Here is a 20,872-nt window from a genome sequence, read left to right on the forward strand (position 1 = left end):
TATCTGGTGTTGTGGTTGTGGTTTCTGGTTTGGAATGTTGTTGGGTTCTTGTGTAATCGGCATAGTATCTCCTTACAGTAAAGCTGTCTTGGATCCATCACGTCAAACTCATTGAACAGCTGGTCTGATGAATAGCGTGGAGGCTTCTGGTTGATGACCCTCATGATCAGCTTCTGTACCCTGAGGAGCGGTTCGATGTGCAAGAAGCTTGCACCCCCCCATCCCACAATCCCATACAGCATGAGGGACTGTGCTAGAGAGAAGTAGATAACCCTTAGACATCCCTTGTCGACCAGTATCCTCAGAATCCTGAATCTGTAGATGGTCTTCCTCAGTCTCCCGCATAATTCATTGAGATGATGATCCCAGCGCAGAAAAGAGTCGATAGTAACTCCCAGGTATTTCTGTGACTGTTTCCTGTGAACTGTGTATGAAGTGTTATTCCGTTGATTCTCGATTACTATCTCATCTCCTCTTGGCTGTCCATGTTGATTCGCCGAAAAGGTCAGAAAGAAGGTTTTCTCATATACAATTTCTGATGTTCAAGCATTCCTCATTTCTGTTCCAATTTCCATTATTCATATCAGAAATGATAATATCAATAGCATTGTATTCTTTCTTTCAATCTATTCACATTCATAGATCATAATTTTACTATCAACACTAGCCGTCAGGCTCGCTTTGCTCGCCATATCCGTCTAGCCTGGGGGCTCCGCCCCCTGGACCCCCGATTGGATCGTCCAAAAATAAGATCAGCAAGCTCGCTTCGCTCGCCTGCATTTTTCATTTGAGCATTTTTATCGTATGTTGGGACGATCCAGTCGGGGGTCCAGACTAAACGTCTGGCTAAACGGATATGGCGAGCGAAGCGAGCCTGACTGCTAGTAATATAATATTCCCAGGAATAGCTCTGATTGAAGTAGCAGTGCCCAATCAATTTTCCCGCGATAAATGCATTTCAATCTTCAACTTGGTGCCAACCTAACAAAGTCAACTCAACTAAATGCCAAATTATTAATTTAGTTACCAGTTAACAACTGTTTCGAAGAGATACTCTCTCTAGATTATAGTTCTATATTAACATATGGTATGGACATTTTTCAATTATAATTAAGAGAATAAGAAGAATATACATGATAAAAGACGAACTTTAAACCCTTAAAAACCACCCTTAGAGTTAAAATATTGCCAAAAGATTTCTTAGTGCGCCTCTAAAGGGCCAACTGAACATACCTATCAAATTTGAACTTATTTGGTCCGGCAAATTTTTAGTTCAGCGAGTGAGTGAGTGAGTCAGTCAGTCAGTCAGTCAGTGAGTGCCATTTCGGTTTTATATATATAGATAACATATTCGTATGAATAATATTGAAATTACACTTATTGTAATATAAGAAAAACTTCAAGCTTCCATTATCTAGCTCATGGAATTCAAAACATCATTTTGAATGTGAATTTCGCCAACGTTTATAAATCACTAATGCTTTATCCTGCAGTGTATATACCTCGTACTAAAATGTAAATCTGTAGGAGAATGCGACTCGGCTATGTGGAAACTATGAGCTGGCGCGTTCCAAACCCATAAAAAGTTACCACTCAAAATGACGCTTGCCATTATCTGTAACAGCTTCTGAAATAAATGAGTGTGAAGTTTGCCGCACCCAGCGTTCAGGCCAAATACTGCTTGCTGCTCTACATCCACGGCACTTGTGAGCGAACCGTAATAGTCGGCATGTTTATTCTATAGAGATATTAGCATTTTGTTAGTGATGAGCTGATTTGGAGCATGCAATGAACACTCATAGAACGGTTTTAAGCCTTATTATCAGGAACTCATTGAAGCGTATTCTTCGTTCATACAAGTACAACGCAAGTAGCTATCTTATGGTGGAATATATTAAGGTTGCAGATTCCCACTTCAGAATAATTATGACTCTGTTTATGCAGTGTATCTTCATAGTTATAGTGTATCTGCCCATTGGATATCATAAAATAATTATATTATAATTCTTACAGTCGTTGAAAGAACTTGTTATTAATAAGAGTGTTACTAGTCTAATTGCTCAATAAATTTCATTTTAGTCGGCGAACCAATATTTTTCCCATTAAAAGGGCGGTGATCGTTCAGTGAATGGAATAAAATATTTACTAGTTGAGACAGTGTTATCAAATTCGACTCTCTGTATTTTGAATTTTCCAATGCATGAAATTTCAATATTATAATATGTTCAGTATCTTGAATTTTCATGTGAATCCTTCATCTGATTCTCAGCTCATGTTTTTGATGTATTCTACCACATATTATTATATCACCCCATCCACACGAAATTCATCTCTCCATTCTAATTTTTTCTTACCTACAACACTCGTCCCAACTCTCGGAATCCAGCGAAAACTTCTATTGCACTTGAGTAGAGGGCCAACATTGTTCCACCATTCATAAGTATCATTAATGGAGAGCTATATCACCGGCAACTTTTCGCAGTTTATACTCTGTTAGGACTAAACGAGTAGACATAAAATTGCTGCATACTCTAGTTGTTGAGATTGTTACCAGCTCACTCTTTTGCGAACGACATTGTGCGAGCGAAGAGTACCTTAAAGACGATAAAAGTTTTCTTCTGTGACTTGATGAAATTTTCACGTCAAGTGTTCACCTAGATTGCAGAAGTTTGCCGATGCACCCCCTTCATTTTTGCACGCTTTATCCTGGCCCGGTGCTGAGAGTCCTGAGTCTGAGGTTTTGCCGACCCAAATAACGGATAGTGAGAGGGGTAGTGGGCTTTATCTGTGTTGTAGACTGTTCGAAGGGTTCGTCCCCCGGGAGCCCGGGACTGGCCTGTGCATATTTCATCACACAGACGGACAAGATGCTCCTTCATCTGTCTTCTTCCACCTCGACCCCTCCGCGCCATCTTTACCGCTCCCTCCCGCAACTTTTAGTCATATTTCTTCATCGCCCCCTTCCACATTTCCCATACTCGCTAGTCTGCTGGAAACAAAACGATGTCATCGCTTTTTCACGCCATCTTGTGTCCCTTTTTTCTCAACGACTACCCTTTCCCTTTATTATCATGATGCCCTGCTCTCTAGTACAGCAGCCGACTGACTCGACCTCATTCAGAAATATGCCCCATAAACTGTTTGTCTCTCGGTGAAGGCAAACGTGACTGATTCGATGTATTTTCTCTACAAGAAAATTCGTCATCTGGTGTGATTAGGAAACGTGACTCAATTGAACGGATCTCTCATTACGAATTTTAATGTTTCAAAGAAAAGTCCCTTAGAATAACTAAGTCATTGCCTTATTATAGAAACATTATTATTATATAAGTTTAATCCCCGATTCAAATCTTTCTCTTAAAAATTTTGAAGTCATTAGAGGTTGAACTTTGATGCAACTTTCTTTGTTGAAAAGAGAACTTCAATTTTCATTCCCTGTAGTTAGTTACATTACACATTTATCTCGAGTTTCATTGGTCTTGAGAATGAGTTTCATATCCCTAGGTATTTGAATTTAGTTATTTCACAGTATCCTCCAAGAAATATTTTGCATTTTATGTTCATTTGTCCGCAATAATGAAAAAATCTGGTGTGGCGCACTCACACAACTTTCCTTGCCGTTATGAAAATTGATCACCTGACGCTAGTGTTCCCGCGCATCTCAAGTCTACTATTCAAAGATTTGAGCCAGCTGGTGACAGGACAATAACGCTGGAGACACACGAGGTCTACTATCTCTTCATAGTGAATCATTCAATAGAATCAACAGTTGCCAACAGTTTGCAATTGGATAATCATATTTTCTCGAATTTCGAGCTTATATTTAATTTGAGGTGAAAATGTTACTGAACATTAATTGTAGAGATTCTCATGCTCAATCTTTTCCACTCGAAATTTTTTGTTTAAATTGTATCTGAAGCCTGATAATTGAGAATCTAAAATCAAAATTTGTATAGATGGGGCGGAGCTCCGGAAATTTTTACAGATATGGGACTTGTGGCAGTTGATAGAGCTTATTGATGACTATTTTAGGTATAACATTAATCGAAATCGTTGGAGCCGTTTTCGAGAAAATCGCGAAAAACCCTGTTTCGTATCGGATCCTTATATTGTGAGGACCTTACGTTCCGAATTTCAAGTCATTCCATTTATTGGGAGATGACACACACACACACACACACACACACACACACACACACACACACACACACACACACACACACACACACACACACACACACACACGTAAGTAAAATGAAATCAAAATGAAAGTAAAATTACAAATCACACAATTATTTCAACAAATCTTTACTCATACATCTAAAGCAGTTTCCTTATATTCTCGTTCTCACCTCCAAATCGTGATGATGATTATTATAGTGCTGTAATTATTTCCTATGCTTATTCACCATTCTTCATCAATCTGCAAATGTCATAATGATTAAAATATCATTCTTATTGAGGAATACAGTTGATATTCTATGATATTTGAGCTTTGACTCCCTTAATTCACCGATACATGATTGAGCCTTCAATTTTTGTTTATGCGTGATTATAGAAGACTGTAAAATGAAGTTAACTTTTTTAACTCTAAACTATGACTGTCACAGTTCATGAGAGATTTCAATAACTGTTCAAATAACTCTTCCATTACTGAACTCTATAATTATCAATAAATAGAGTTGCAACAGGCCGCAGAATAAATGATTGATTGATTGAGTACTTTATTTATGTAGATTACAATATGTACTGGCTTTTACACTTATATGCAATAGCTTACAATACAGCAAAATTATAGATGAATTTACATAATATAGACTAAGATAATGATTTTTGAAGTGCATATGATATGAAAAAAGAAATTGGTAATAGCTATAGATAATATTGTTATGCATCTTCATAAATTGGCGGAGCTTTGGACATATCAATGTCCATTCTTCGGAAAGAATATTAAAAATATCCTCCCCACTAACTCTCTATCAAAACGTTAATTTAATTAATCAAACTGAGGATTAATTTGTAAATGAAAATTGATGAAGTGAAATAATTATACAGGTGAATAAGATCAAATCATTGATTAATAAAATGGAGTAGGCTGAAAGTAGATCAGGGTAATCAACTTTCAATAATATACAGCAGTATGCAGTGGATTATTGAAATAACATGAGTTTATATAATATACAATATATAGTCTACAATTTATTCTATAACAGGTTTATAGGTTTGTATTGGTGGGATGGGTGAGGATGGTTGTCTTGTGATCGTTCTAGGGCTGGATAGTTTCAGTCATTTGTTCCAAAAGATGTTTTTTTTGAAGTCAGGATGAAGCTCGCTGGGCTCTCGATAGACCTGATAGAAACAGGAAGTGCATTCCATGCACGACATCCACTGACTAAGAAGGATTTTGTGAAAATAGTGGTTCGATGGTTGGGTATCCTTAAAGTACTTTCTCCGGTTCTTGTATGTGAAACATCTATCCTCCTACCTTCAGAAACAAATTTGAAATCATCTTTGAAATAGTTCGGATTTCCGTATTCCAAGATATCTCTAACAAGCTTGACTATTCGAAAACGTCTTTGATCGGCAAGCTTCAATGTTGAATTAGCAATGTGGGCTGGGGTGATATGATCATGGCGTTGTAGAGAGTAGACGAAACGTAGACAATAATTTTGGCAACACTGTAGTTTATCATTCAGAGTGACTTGCATATCGTTGAGAACAGAATTGCAATACATCAAATGTGATAAGATAAGAGATTGAACCAATAATAATTTGATGTTTCTAGGGAGTATGTCGTGCATTTTCTTCAATGCGTGCATAGCTGAGAATACCTTTTTACAAGTTTTGTCACTTGTCCCGACCAGTCAAGAGTATTATTCATAATAATGCCTAAATTTTTAACTGAGCTACAGTAAGGAATTTCATTACCATCCACACTAATTTTGTGAATTGATTCAAGGTCAATATTATTTATAAGACGAGAATATCCTATTATAATGGGTTGTGTTTTGATGGGATTAAGCTTAAGGCCATTTTTCTTTGTCCATTCAACTATGGAATATTGATATCCTGATTCATTATCCCAACTGTTCCATTAATTTTTGTTATGCGACAGATTAAATAAATTTGAAGGTCATCTGCATAAGCATGGAAGCTGGAGAACTTGATAATGGAAGAAAGGTCATTAGCGTACAAAGTGAATAGGAGAGGGCCTGAAATTGATCCTTGTGGTACTCCATGCATAACATTTTTCCAATTTTACTTGTTGTCACCTACAGAAACACATTGTTTCCTACCTAAGAGATAGGATTTGAACCAAACTAGGGAGTTGTGACTAAAACCAAGAATAGCTAACTCATTTAAAAGAACTTCATGATCAACAGTATCAGATGCTTTAAAAAAATCAAATAGGGTGAGGATGGTGCATTTTCTTTGGTCCATAGCTGACCTTATATCATCAGTGACACGGAGGAGAGCTGTCTCAGTTGAATGGAATTTCCTAAAGCCTGATTGAAAGTTATGAAGCTTACTTATTGTTGTCTAGAAATTTTACAACTTGAGCATGAATAAGTCTTTCTAGCACTTTGGATAATGCAGGTAGAATACTGATTGGTCTGAAATCCTCAACTTCATTGGCTGATGCAACTTCATTTAGAGGGCGAACCAGAGCAAACTTCCAGTTTTAAGGGAAATCGCCTTTTTCAAGTGACTTGTTGAAATTGTATGTAATGGTTGGTAAAAATGCAAATAACATCTTCTTAATAAATTATAGGAATTTTGTCCACACCCATGGCGTTACTATGAATACGTTGAATTGCTTTGAAAGTGTCTTCTTCTGAGATTGGATGAAAATGAAATTGATCAATAAGTGGTATATTTAAGTTTGTAACCTGCTCTTCAAGATCATTGATATGATTACCAATGACAACTTCGTCGCGTTGGTTGGAATGTGAAACGAAATGATCATAATTATATATTGTCCAATGGTAAATCAATTTGGGGATTCGATTTCTGTTTGCCAAGCCCGAATTATTTTATTTCCTGCCAAAGTGATTTAGAGTCTTGTCTATTGTTTGTCATGAACGAATTCAAGTACCTAATCTTCGAGCTCCGTAATTCCTGTTTGACTCTATTTCTGAGGCTCCTATACTCTATCAAACTGTCCAAGTCGAATGTCTCTTCAAATTTTCTATGTGCTTTGTTTCTACGTCCCATCATCTTAAGTATGTCTTCAGTCATCCATGGTACTAATCGTTTTCTAATTATCCTCCTTGTCACATAAGGTGCATGTTTGCCATACAAAGTCAAAGTCCAATTCTCAAAAGTCTTGACCATGTCATCAACTGAGGTTAGTGCTCCAATTTGATGTCATGGAGTCTGAGCCACATCATTCAGGAAGGCGGGTTCATCAAAGTTTTTGAAGTCTCTATGAGTGATAATTTTCTGTTCTGGCTTAGATATTTTATTGGAAAGTACACAGTAGATCAAATCGTGTCCAGAAATAGCTGGGACTGGGATTTGACCTGTTTGAGCAACCTCGTTGGGATCGCTAACAATGAGAAGGTCATTGAGTGTGTCTGATTCATTAGTATGATGAGTTGAATCGAGAGGTGAAATAGTCATGCTCAGGCATTGGAAAATTGTAGTCAGTTGAAAGTAGTCAAAGTTACGATTTGTCATGTTTAAGTCAGTGTTCATATCCCCCATAACTAGTATACGGTTATAACAAGGCATAAGAGAAAGCAAGGCATTTTCGAAATCTGTAAAATGACCTATTTTTGGTGGGCGATAACAGATACCAACGAGTAATTTATCAGAACTAGATAAGGATAATTTAAGTAGCAAGAACTCTGGTCTGGAACAATACTCCTGTTTCGATATGATTGAAACTTTTGTTTTGATACCATCTTTCACATAAACTGCTACACCCCCACAAGCTTCATTTAATCTATCATTCGGAAGAGATTATATCCAGGTAATGCAACAAGATTTGATGGAATACTAAGCTTAAAAATGATTCAGAAATTCCAATTATATTGAAGTCCTGAAAACGGAAGATTGCTCTGAGTTCATCAATGTGACAGCTGAGGGATTGGACGTTAAGGTGAGCAGCATTGAGAAGTTTTTTGAAAGAGTGGAGATTTGATAGAAACAAACCTGCGTCATTATTACTATCATTGAAATAAGCATACCTACTTGAGTGTGAGCGAGCTGACGTGTCAGTGAGAGGCATCATGGAAGCAGCAGACCAACCTTGAACCTACCTCAGAACGAAACATGACGGGGAAAATGGGGACGAAACTGATAAAACTTAACCTAAATGAAAAATTCTCTTGATTCGAGTGCATTCTGTATACCTTGACAGTTCGACTCCCTTCACTATTTGAAAACACTAGTTCTAAAATCCACTAAACACAATGAGATGTAGATGTTGTGATCTGTGGAGTTCCCGTGGTGAATAATCCGAATGGTGAAAAAGGTGAAGATTGAGGAAGAACTGATCTAGGTAGTGGAAGATCTAGTCCAGATAGAGTAGAGATTTCCCATCTAGTGGAGATAGAGCGAGAAGGAATCCAGTAGTGAAAGATCGTGACCAAGTGGTGACAGAGAGAGATGGAATCCAGTGGTGGAAGATCGAGTCCAAGTGAAGATAGAGAGAGATGGAGTCCAGTTATGGAAGATCGTGTCCAAGGTGGAGATAGAGCGAAATGGAATCCAGTAAAATCGAAGAAAAAGCCAGCAGAAAAACGAAAAATCTTTGAAGAAAGTTATCACTTGAGAAAAGATACATTATTCAACTTGTAATGAATAATATCTCCATAAAATGGAAGAGGAATAGTATGATTTACTGTGTGAAAGAATCGAATATCAAATATGGATATTAGTAGAAGGTAATCAGATAGAAAGAGAAGAGGTAGAAAGAGAAATGATCATTTGAACATGCTGGATAGCTAGTGGAAAAATCACAGGGAAAATAATGATGATAATAGGGAAGAAGAGAACAGAAAGAAGTAATGTGGATAATTGAGAAGAACCTATGAAACTGAACTATAGAATAAGAAATAGATCATCATATATTATTGTGATCTTGAATCAATCAAGGGAAGAAGAAAAAAAGAAAGAGAAGAAGAAGAAGACGACGAAAAAGAATAGAAAAGAATAATAATCATCATCGCAACAATCACAACAGTTATAATAAATGTAATAATTACAAAAATATTCTAGTGATCATAATAACTATGAGATTAAGAAGAGAAATGAGAAACAAAAATAAGAAGTAGAGGAGACGATTGAGAAAGTGCTAGATCATTTTTAGATTAATTTTAAGTAGGATTGAACGGTGAAGTATGAGAAATATTATATAGTATCAGAAGTATAATTAATATAAATTTAATTTATATAATATTTATTCGACCAATCAACATACATTGTACAAAATATTTCATAGAAAAACACTCTTAACTGGTGTAGCAAACACCTTCGCATGCACAATACATTGTATATCAAAGTCTAAATGAAACCCCAACGGTAATCCTGTGTGGGGCCCTTCTTCATACTTTTATTCACAATAGAAAAATAATGAAATGAAATAAGTATAAAATCAAATGGAAATATAGTCATACTTGGATATTACACATAAATTTTAAGAACTGTAAATTTAAAAAAAAAATTACTAGAGAAAAAGTATTGAACATAAAAAATATAAAATCATAAAGCAATTAAACAGGATTTTGTGCGGGCAGCACATTCTGAGTGATCATCAGTATTAATCAGTTAACAGAAAAAGCCATGTAAATTGAAGGTGCTATGACAAAATAATTACACAAAATTACATATGGAATTCACGTTTTCAAGCATATGATAACAATTGATACAAACATGAAAATATCGACCTTAGATTATGGAATACTCTTATAGAAATAATTGAATATCATCAATTTCAGCAATGAATTTTTTCAATCTGGCCTTAACCGCTCGGCTATATTGAAACTTTTGTAGGTCAGGTTGCAAGGCGTTAAAAATCTTACAACCTACATACTTGAAAAATCTTCTGTTATGTTCAAGCCTAGGTCTTGGTAATTGAACTCTGTTTCTGTATCGAACATTGTCAATTGATTTTTATTTATGAATGTATCTAGAGCTGCTTTAAACAAGAAAGAATGTCTGACCGTTAGTATATTAAGGGACCTGAAAAGGGGTAGTGAGTGCTTGGTCCTTGGCCTACCACAGATTAATCTTATAAAATGCTTTTGTGCTACAATAATTGGCTTCAAATTTGTGATGTATGCACTTTCATAACAAATTAGTCCATAATTGATTCTCGATTCTACTAAAGTGTGATATAAATGGACTAGAAAATATTTTGGACACATACCCTTCAAAAAGTAAAAATTTCTTATCGAAATTAGCATTTCTAATTCCAATTTGTGGATATGCTCATACCATGAAAGCCTACTATCTATTAGCAAACCAAAGTACTTGACACAATCTGTTTCCTTTATTATTTCACAATGGCAATTGAGCAAGTTATCCTCACAATTAAACCTATGGTATTTTAGAATTGGTAAGGTATTATTTGATTTGTTGTTTTTCAGCTTGAAATGAACTAGATTTGACTTATCTGCGTTTAGCAATAATCTATTTCAACAAAACCACCAGTGAATGAATTTCATAGCCTCTTTCATTTTACCATGCATTGTCAATTCATCTTGGCCATTATAGAAAATTGCAGTGTCGTCTGCAAAGGATACGATTTCCCCCAAAAGATTTTCATTACTTAAGTCGTTCACGTAGATTAGGAAGAGTGGAACTGACAAAACTGACCCTTGGGGTATGCCATACTTCACTAAGCCTGAATCGCTCATTTTATCATCTACCCTTACTTCCTGATATCTATTTCGTAAGTAACTTGCAAACCATTCCTTTGTCACTCCTCTTATCCCTATTTTTTCTAGCTTCTCTGATAGCAACTCATGTTCTATGGAGTCATAGGCTTTGGAAATGTCCAGGAAAATTGCGGAGCATTTCAACCCTACATTGAGACTGCTATCCACTTTGGAAAGTGAAGTTTTCAGAGCTTCCTCGGTACCTCTACCTTCCAGAAATCCGTATTGAATCTTGCTGAAGAATTTACTGTAATTCAAGAAGTTCAGAATCCTATTTTTCATCACCCTCTCAAGTATTTTAGCAAATATTGACAAAAGTGTAATTAGTCTGTAATTGTCAATATTTGTGTTCCTGCCACGTTTGGGAATGGGGATTACAATGGATTTTCTCAATATCTCTGGGAAAACTCCCTTTTGTAAGCTCAAATTGCAGAGTTCAATGAGAACATCTAGGATGTGATCTGAGATTTCTTTTATTGTTCGAGTAGAGATGCCATCCACTCCAGGAGCAGTATTCATCTTTAGATCTTCTATCATGTTCCGCATTTCTTCTTCATTTACGGGGTGAATAAAGACTGATCTAACTTGATTTTGTATTGGAAAAACATCAGCTAGACCTTCATTTTGTAAACAATCTTCCAATTTGGATCTATTATTATCTACAATAGTGAGGAAGTACTTATTTATGCTATCAGCTATATGTTTAGTATTATCTATTGTTCCACCATTTTTGAGAGTTATTCTTTCAATTCCCTTCCTTTTTTCCCACCTCCCTAGCAATCGATTTACAATTTTCCATTGCTCCTTAGCATTGTTCTTACAGGATTCAAATAACTTTTAAAAAATATTCCTGTTTTGCGTTACGAATTTCGTTTCTTAATTTATTCCTATATTTTAGATATTTTTTCTCATTTATGGAATTATTTGGTTGCTCTTGATATTTCTTATGGAGATAATTTTCAAATTGTATTTCTTTAGTTAATTTTTCAGTGATCCACTCTGACCTGGGTTTAAATTCTTTATTTCCTATAGTTTGTCGAGTTGTTACTGCTTCGTTGATTGTTTTCTGTAAATATGTAATGAATTTTTGCCATGCTGTTTCAACAGTACGATTCTCTGTTTCTCCGAGAACATCATTCCATAATGTCGCTGATAATAAGTTGTTGAGCTTCCTGTGATCTATCCTACTTTTTCTCTGTATTTCATTTGGTGTATTTTGATTCATAACGGCTATTTCGTATTGTATTTTCAACTTTATCATTGAATGATCGGTTATATCTAAATTTAAAATTTCAGTTTTGATATTCCTTACTATGTTATTGAATTTATTTTTAGTGAACTGGACAAAGACATGATCAATGCACGATTCTGTATTATTGAATAGTCTAGTAGGCTCATTTATCAATGAATCAGAACCAAAGGAACTCATAATTATTCTATATTCATCCACAACATTCTCATTAGATAATAGATTTATGTTGTGACATAAAAATTTATAGAAATAATTTCTTCTTTGCCTAAAGCTATTGTTTCCCAAAAATAGTTTTTTACTTTGCTTGCAGTCACAAATAAACTCTCACTGCCTATCATCCATTCATGACAAATCTCAATCTGTATTGACTTGTCTATACTTATCAGCGATATACAGCCCTGATTTACTCAATAATGTGATTTTATGAGCTCTGTTCTCATCACCAGTCCCACGTTGGATAAGCCATATTAATGGCGTATCCATGGCCATCCATGTTGGGCAACATTTTGTCATGTTATTTTTTTCAGTAACGTGTTGCCCTGCTTGGCTGCAGTCGGTAGAGGGAGATTTGTAAGATATATAACCTTTTTTCGTGGTTCCTGGAAAAGTAATAATACCAATTTCTTACCGGCTCTCTCAGGAGCTCACACAGTTCTCTGCTTTTGATGGTTACTGACGTCAGCCGCTCTAACAGTTCACAATTTCTGTGACTGATTTGTTGAATTCCGCAAATGCAGATGCAGTAGATACAGACAGATATAAGGGCTCTGATTATCGTGCTAGACGATGCGACACCGCCACCAATGCCACCCGCCACCATTCACCAAAGTGGTCAGCAATGAAAAATGATACCGAGTGGAATCAAAGGCGATATTCTATCAGAATACCTTATAAATTCTATTAATTTATGTGCTGCAACTTAATACTATGACCTTGAGATTCTTCAAATCAGATTTGTTGGTACTGGATAATTCATATGAAACTCGGGAACGTATTATTTCCAAAGATTTGATAATCAATGCTGTATATCGCTGCCTTATCCAACTTATTCGGTGAAGAATATAGTTGGCTGGTAATCTTAATAATATTTCAATACTGGTAACAAAATAGATTATAACGAGATTGGTCATGCATGGAGATAGGGAAATAAATCATCTATGTTTTTTATAAAATTAATAAATTAAAGAACCTTGATATAATAAGAAAGATATATTTTGCTTATGCCCACTCAATATTTCAATACATTATTGAAGTTTGGGGAGGTGCATATGATACACATTTAAACAAATTGTTTATTATCCAAAAACACATGATAAGAGCGGCGCTTGGTAAACCTAGATTATATCCAAGTAGAGAAATCTTCCTTGAGTTTAAAGTTCCAACGCTAAGACAAAATTATGTAAAAAAGGTCATTCTCCATATAAATAAAAAAAAGTCTCAATATGTTTTGCGCGAAACGCCCTACAACACTCGTCCAAACAATAAATACAATATCAATCTCATAAAACTTACAACATGCAGGCATCAATTAACATACTTTAGCAATTACATGGTAAACAAAATTCCCAATGATTTTATAACCAAAAAATCACTCTTGCTCTACACATCAGTATGGATAATTGGATATACCAAAATATTTTTTTTAAGCTAACTGTATAGATCTGTGATTTGGATTAATATTATATTTTTAGATATTTAACATTTGGTATATAAATAATAAACAATCCTACCCAACAATTTTATAAATTCTTTAAAAAAATCATGGTGGCCTCCCTACATCGACTTTCAGCTAAATTTTCCTCTTTTCTTCTTATTTTTACATCTCCTTTCATGTACTTTCGTATTTCGAAATCATTGTCACTGCATAGCAAATAGTGTAAATGAACTACAACTCACTGCCAACACACAAGTGTTACTTATGTTGGCAGTGCCAAAAAGGAAAAATTGCTTTTACAATGAAGTTAACTGAACATTTCATTTTACTTCTACTACTGTACTATGTCAAGTTTATTTATTGAGTTATTTACTTAATCTATTGTACATAAGTATTTAGTATAATTTATAATTTTGTTTCTGTTTTGTATAGTTAAATTTTCATTTTGTTTCATTTTATTTTAAGGATGTAATGTGCTTTTTTGGCGAAATAAATTCATTCATTCATTCAAATAAAAGGTACACCATTCAAATAATGACACAAATATATTACATAAAATATCAACGAATAAATGAAAATATAGAGCAACAAGTATAAAAAATAAATAAAGAACAAATATATATATATTGAAAATATCACAGACAGCTCACTAGTATTGACTTTGCTTTTAGCACGAAATATTACCTTGTCCTTCTTAAATCAGCAATCATATGCATTTAAATTATGCAGCTCAGTTATCGACTTGCTGTTGCTTGTTGAATAGAATCTTATATATCTTCTTTCCAAATTAATATAAATAACTAATTATAAATTATAAATCTCTGAATATATTAATATGTATCTCTCAGGGCTAAGGTTCGGCCTCTGGTGGAAATCAGATAAATCAATTTATCCAATGAACATGAGCTTCATTTATATATTTATAATTTACTAATAAAAAGAATTATTGAGTGAGCTTATATATATGATAACATCAAAATTTAATAAATATTTTATCTGTGCATATTTAAACATGTAAATCTGATATATCATTCTTAATATAAATCCCTTTATGTTTAAAGACTTGCGCAAGTTTGATATTAATTTCAATATTTGAATTACCTTTCGGCGAGCTAGCTTTATGAATTTTGATTTATTCGAAGCACTGAGGGTGCCCTTGATATTTCTTTTTGAACTATAGAACTCACGTGTCGAATTTCACAAAGTATGATGATGATTTGGATTCCTTCGACGTCCTAGGCTTTCTGGTGGGCTGATGTCGTCTTCTCCAATAGAATAATAAAGTATTCTATATGACTCATGCCTTAATACAACTTCACTGAGTCTTATGAAATAAATTATTGAATTCAAACTTAAACTTTTAAAACATACAATTATTAAAAAGGGATTTTGTGCTCTACATAATTGGTGGCTGTTCCCGGTGACCTCTGGCAAGCAAGTGGGTTCTCATCTCCGCTATTCTTTCCACGATCATACTTCCATATTCCAAATTTGCATATTATTTAAATATTCAACTACTATGCAATTACATAATCAAAATAGTCCGTTCCAATCTGCCAGGTTATTACATAAATATTACACATTATATTTTTTGATTATTCAAATTGCATATGTTACTTGAACTGAGTATTGTATAACTTACAAATTCTTATCATTTATATACTGTAATAAATAAAGTTTATTTTTGAATCAACTTGCTTTTACCGCCAGTCAGTTACTGCATTTTGATTGGCTTATTCCAAAATTACAATGTTATAGTGTCTTTTGAGAACCTAAATTCTCAGACAACTATAATTAAGTTTGGAAATCATGCGAGACCCCGATGGTGGAGGGGTTAGTGAAATTTCTAGTACTATTCCGGTGGTGAGGAATCCGAAATAAAAATCATTTGACGATTGATTGCCTCTATATAAAATATTTAGATTCAAACAACACTCTACAATAAATACTTTCTTCAATTAAAGATTATCTTTGTCTTTAAGAGACCAAATTTAATTGTATTTATGTCTTTAAGAGACCAAAATCTAAGGGACACATTGAATTCTGATGAGGAAAGATCAAGTACTCATCTTGTAGTTGTCGCCGCGATGTCCGGAGTCCCTGGCGGAGATGGATGAAGGGTGAAGATGATTGGTTGTCCTCCAGGAATGTTCAGGCGTCGCGGCGACAGATCCAAAAGGGAGTTAGTCTTGTTCTCTCCTCATCAGCATTCAATGACTACGATTCCATCCATGGTTGGTAGAAGTCGCCGGCCCTTTTACAATGGAAATTCTCAGCCTGATACAGAAACCTGATGACAAATTTACAACAGAATTAGAAACATAATAATTACCAATATCTAATAGGATTGTATTCAATTGATGATCTAGGTAGATCATCAAATAAATACAATTCACCGCTTCCTATGAGGAAATAAATAATATTATTAACATATATAAATCGAACACTTCCACTTCAAAATTGATAAATTATATTCAATGACAACAATGAAAATACTCACCCAAAAGGGGTATTGAAGATCCGAAGTATAGAGGGAATCAATCGTCAATTATCTTAATCTATCCCATTAGCATATTCTATAAGGGGGACTTTACCTCTAAATATTACTCTTAGCCTACATTTAAAGTAACTTCAAAAGATGTCCGATTTACTTGGACAATCAATCTCCTGGAGAGAATGAGAATGTACCCCCAAACGAAAACATATTACTGGAAATTGTAAGAAAATCTCAAGAAACAGTTAACACTATGACAGCTGGGATTAGAATGATCGCTCTCCTAGTTTTCAGAGGCGTCCAGACTGATCAGTTTTACCATAATTACTTTGAAATATTTACCCGATCGCCTGTGAATTTCTCTTCGCCCACTCTCTTTCTCCTCAGTAAATAAGGAAGGTGATACGTTCAAGCAAGAAGGAAACTAGGAGAGAAAAGTTATTTCCCTTTTGCAAGTTTAGAATTATGGGGTTGATTCAGCATACTTCTGGCGTCTAGATCTGTCGTGAGAATAGATAATTCCAAGTGGGATCGTGGGAACCAAGGACTTTAATAAGATTCTGATCATAATTATAATGATTTTAGAAATGCTGGCTAAGTTGCCAATGAACAAGAATAAATTTACTATCTTTATGGGATCTGAAAATTACTTACTTAACATAGAATAAATTCCATTTAATAACTCAAAATTTTGGTACAATGTATCCATGCGCCAAATAGAATATATCACACTTCCTTAATATTTTTATTTATTTTACATATTTTGTACATGCTTGTTTGATATAATAAATATTTTTGTGTTTTTTTAATTGTTTTTCCTTTTACATTAACATGCCATGTGGTTACCAAATCCTCTGGTCACATTTTAAGCAAATGCTATTTGTATACAACTAAAATTTGCCCCAAGTGTCTGGCTAAATTTCAAATTATACAGCTTGACCGATTATTTAGGTTGCCGACCAGTAAGAATCATAGAGCCTAACCTCAAAAATTCATTATTTTATATAATTAAATAAATAGCAATAATATTCTTTTCTATTTGGCTGTTCGAATTTGTAGCCAGGATACCCGTTATTATCTAATCTCTAGCTTGTTGATATCGCACTCGGCGATAACAAAGCAGCTGTTGGCTTGAGACCTATAAAATCTTTTCATTTAGCGATTTTGCCAGTTATTCAAAATATTCTGTTACAATGTTCATGTCACCAATAATAAAGAAAGGATTGGAATAGTTTTCAATCTCAGTCAATTCTATCAGAAATTCCTTTATCTCATTTATATATAGTCCCGGTGAATATAGATGTAGTCTATAATACAGATAGGAACGAAAAAGATAAGCCTCGGTACGTACATTGACAGTAAATACAGTCAGCTGATAAAAGATCAACCTTTCTCGCCTCACAGTTTACATCGTTACTTAGTTAAACTAAAGTACCTCCGGCTCGATAATTATGATTGTAATTACCTACCATAGTATAGCCATCAATTTGGTAGCAATTAGCTTCACTCTCCTCTATCCATATTTCAGTCAATATTATAACAGAGGGTTTATACTATAACTGAATTATATTGGCAAGAAAGTTATCAAAATTTCTCCGCATGCTACGAATATTTTGATGGATAATTACTATTTCACTAACTGTACTCTCCATTAAATTTAATTGATATATAGAAGTAGATCATTAATGTATGAGTAACAATTATAAAAACAACTAGACAAATCATCATTATTAGTTTTCATTAACCTTAAACAAGTTTCGTAGCTGCTCACTTGATTTTAATTCTATCACAGGACTACCCTCCTCTATCCTCATTAGTATTTCACAGTTTCTGATCCATAGATACTTGAATTGTTTTGCCTTCCAAGCATCTCTCGCAGCGGCGAAGACCTTTTTCCGACTCGGTGACAAACATTCATTTATGTATATGCTGTTGTCCATCTTGAGATTCATGTGTCTAGTAGAGAAATCCTTCTTCACTCTCCGCTTGTTGAGAATCGCCTCCTTATCCGTCCGCCTGACGAATTTGACGAGAATAGGCGCCGGTCGCTCATGTGATGATACGTTCCCCTCCTCCATCGTCATCCTCCTTCCCGCTCGGTGGCAGACATCGATAGCATCCGTACTCAACTTGTGACCCAGGACTTCACTCATTTTGCTTATGATTGACCCCAGATTTTCATTGGGTTCTTGAGGAATTCCTTTCACTTCAAGCATGTTAATCCGGGAGTATTGCTCGAGATCTTCTACCTGCTCTCTAAGAGTGGAATTTTCATTTCTCAACCGAACAATTTCCCCATTTTAGCGACAGCCCCGATATACTTGTTCAATTTTTCACTTTGGAGTTTGTAGTCTTTTGATAATTGATCCACTGCCTGATGACACGCCTCAATCGAGTTACCTAGATCGTTTTCAAGTCTTTAGTGATCCTCACGTGCTATTCAACAACCTAACAACGTCCTGCAAGCTCAACTCACCCTCAGCCGCCGTAGTTTCAACAGCTATGCTTCTACGCCGTTCTTTGGAGCAATCGTCACAACGCCAGATTTTCTTATTCTGATGCATATACTTGAGATCGTCCATTGTGAGATTTACGCACTTAGCATGAACACTACTCGCATGACAGTCATTGCAGGTGGTCGAATCATTATTAGCATCACGAACCGATTTCGCACATATTTTACAGGACATTTTCGATAGCGCAGTCACAGTCTCCAACACACTCTTAAACATATGCAATGATATTACACAACTATTAACCGTTTCAATATTATATAAATGTAGACTCAACGTAAAATACAATAAACGTAACTTTCAGGCTATTATCTGACAGTTGCTAGATTGATTGATTGAGTACTTTATTTATGTAGATTACAATATATACTGGCTTATACACTTATATACAATAGCTTACAATACAGCAAAATTATAGATGACTTTACATAATATAGACTAAGAAAATAATTATTGAACTGTATATGATATGAAAAAGTAATTTGTAATATAATAACTATAGACAATTATATTGTTATGCATCTACATAAATTGGCGGAGCTTTGGACATATCAATGTCCATTCTTCGGAAAGAATATTAAAAATATCCTCCCCACTAACTCTCTACCAAAACGTTAATTCAATTAATCAAACTAAGGATTTATTTATTAATGGAAATATTGTAAAAGTTTTAATTAATATAAATATTTAAGAGAAAAAAAAAACAGAAAATTGATAGAGTAAAATAATTATATAGGTAGATAAGATCAAATAATTGATTAATAAAATGAAGTAGGCTGAAAGTAGATCAGGGTAATCAACTTTCTGTAATATACAGCAGTATGCAGTGGATAATTAAAATAACATGAGTTTATATTATATATATATATATATATATATATATATATATATATATTATATATACAATTCATTCTATAACAGGTTTAAAGGTTTGTATTTGTGGGATGGGTGGGGGATGGTTGTCATGTGATCGTTCTAGGGCCGGACAGTTTCAGTCATTTGTTCCAAAAGATGTTTTTTTGTTCCAAAAGTTGTTTTTTGATGTTTTTCCAAAGTTGTTTTTCAGATCTCTAGATAAGAGAGCGCCCGCACAAAAACAACCTTTCTCTCTCGCTTCTCGACCATCACTTGTACTATTATTTCAGATGTAATTAACTATTGGGAGTTGTAATAACGATAAAAGTAGCAAATTGAGTACTGTAATATTTTAGTGATGAATGTCTGAGATAACGTTGAATGAAACACAGCCCCTATATAAACATATGAACAGACTACCTACCCTTCTGTTCTATAAATAATTCTTTACACATGGCTTCTATTGTTCGAGCTGTGACAATAGTAGATGGTATCATTATGTACACCTAATATAGAAGAGAATACAACCTATAACGTATCACCTATAACGTATGTAATCCAATTACATCCAATTCCGCTTATTTATTATTTTTGTACGTATCAAATTTATTTGAAATTCAGCATTTCGGAAATTAATTATTTTGGAACCAATTTTGGTAAGTGATGTAATTAGTAAGAATAGAGATAATAATTTTCTTAGTCCCCTCTGGAGTATAAAAGTTGATTCATAGAACGTAATTTTTAGAATTAATATCAAGATAAATTATCAACAAATGTGGATTTCCTTAATTTGAAATAATTGCCGTAAGTTATATATAAATCATAAAAATAACAGTGGAAAGATTCATTTATAGAACAGAGAGCCAGCTCATAAAAATGTCAAGGTATATCTACTGTGAAATTTATTAATACGATTTTCCAATTATTTTAGTGAAGGGCACCTCAGTCTTCGCATGCTGGCATGATTCAATTTACCTTTAGATTTAGGAGGTCAGTCATCCTCCCTCGCCGATAGAGATCTTGATCCTCCCGTCAGATGACCACACATTTCTATGCCCATGACGGTCGGCCGCAGCGTTGAGGATCTTGAGACTAGAGAATGAGTGAGGATTCAGAATTGTTGTAACAATTCATAATATAAAGAATATGGGAGATTATATTGGATCCAAAACTCAGAGTAAACGAATGGTTCGAAATCTCTTATATCTTGACGTCATC

General features: G+C 34.5%; 1 protein-coding gene across 3 annotated transcripts in view; it reads left to right on the forward strand.

Moving 5' to 3' along the window:
• LOC111051989 (hemicentin-1) overlaps nucleotides 1-20,872 on the forward strand; it is a 731,812-nt gene that overhangs the window by 351,055 nt on the left and 359,885 nt on the right. The window lies entirely within an intron of this gene.

This window comes from Nilaparvata lugens, chromosome 4 (genome assembly GCF_014356525.2).
Source record: "Nilaparvata lugens isolate BPH chromosome 4, ASM1435652v1, whole genome shotgun sequence".
Lineage (NCBI taxonomy): Eukaryota > Metazoa > Arthropoda > Insecta > Hemiptera > Delphacidae > Nilaparvata > Nilaparvata lugens.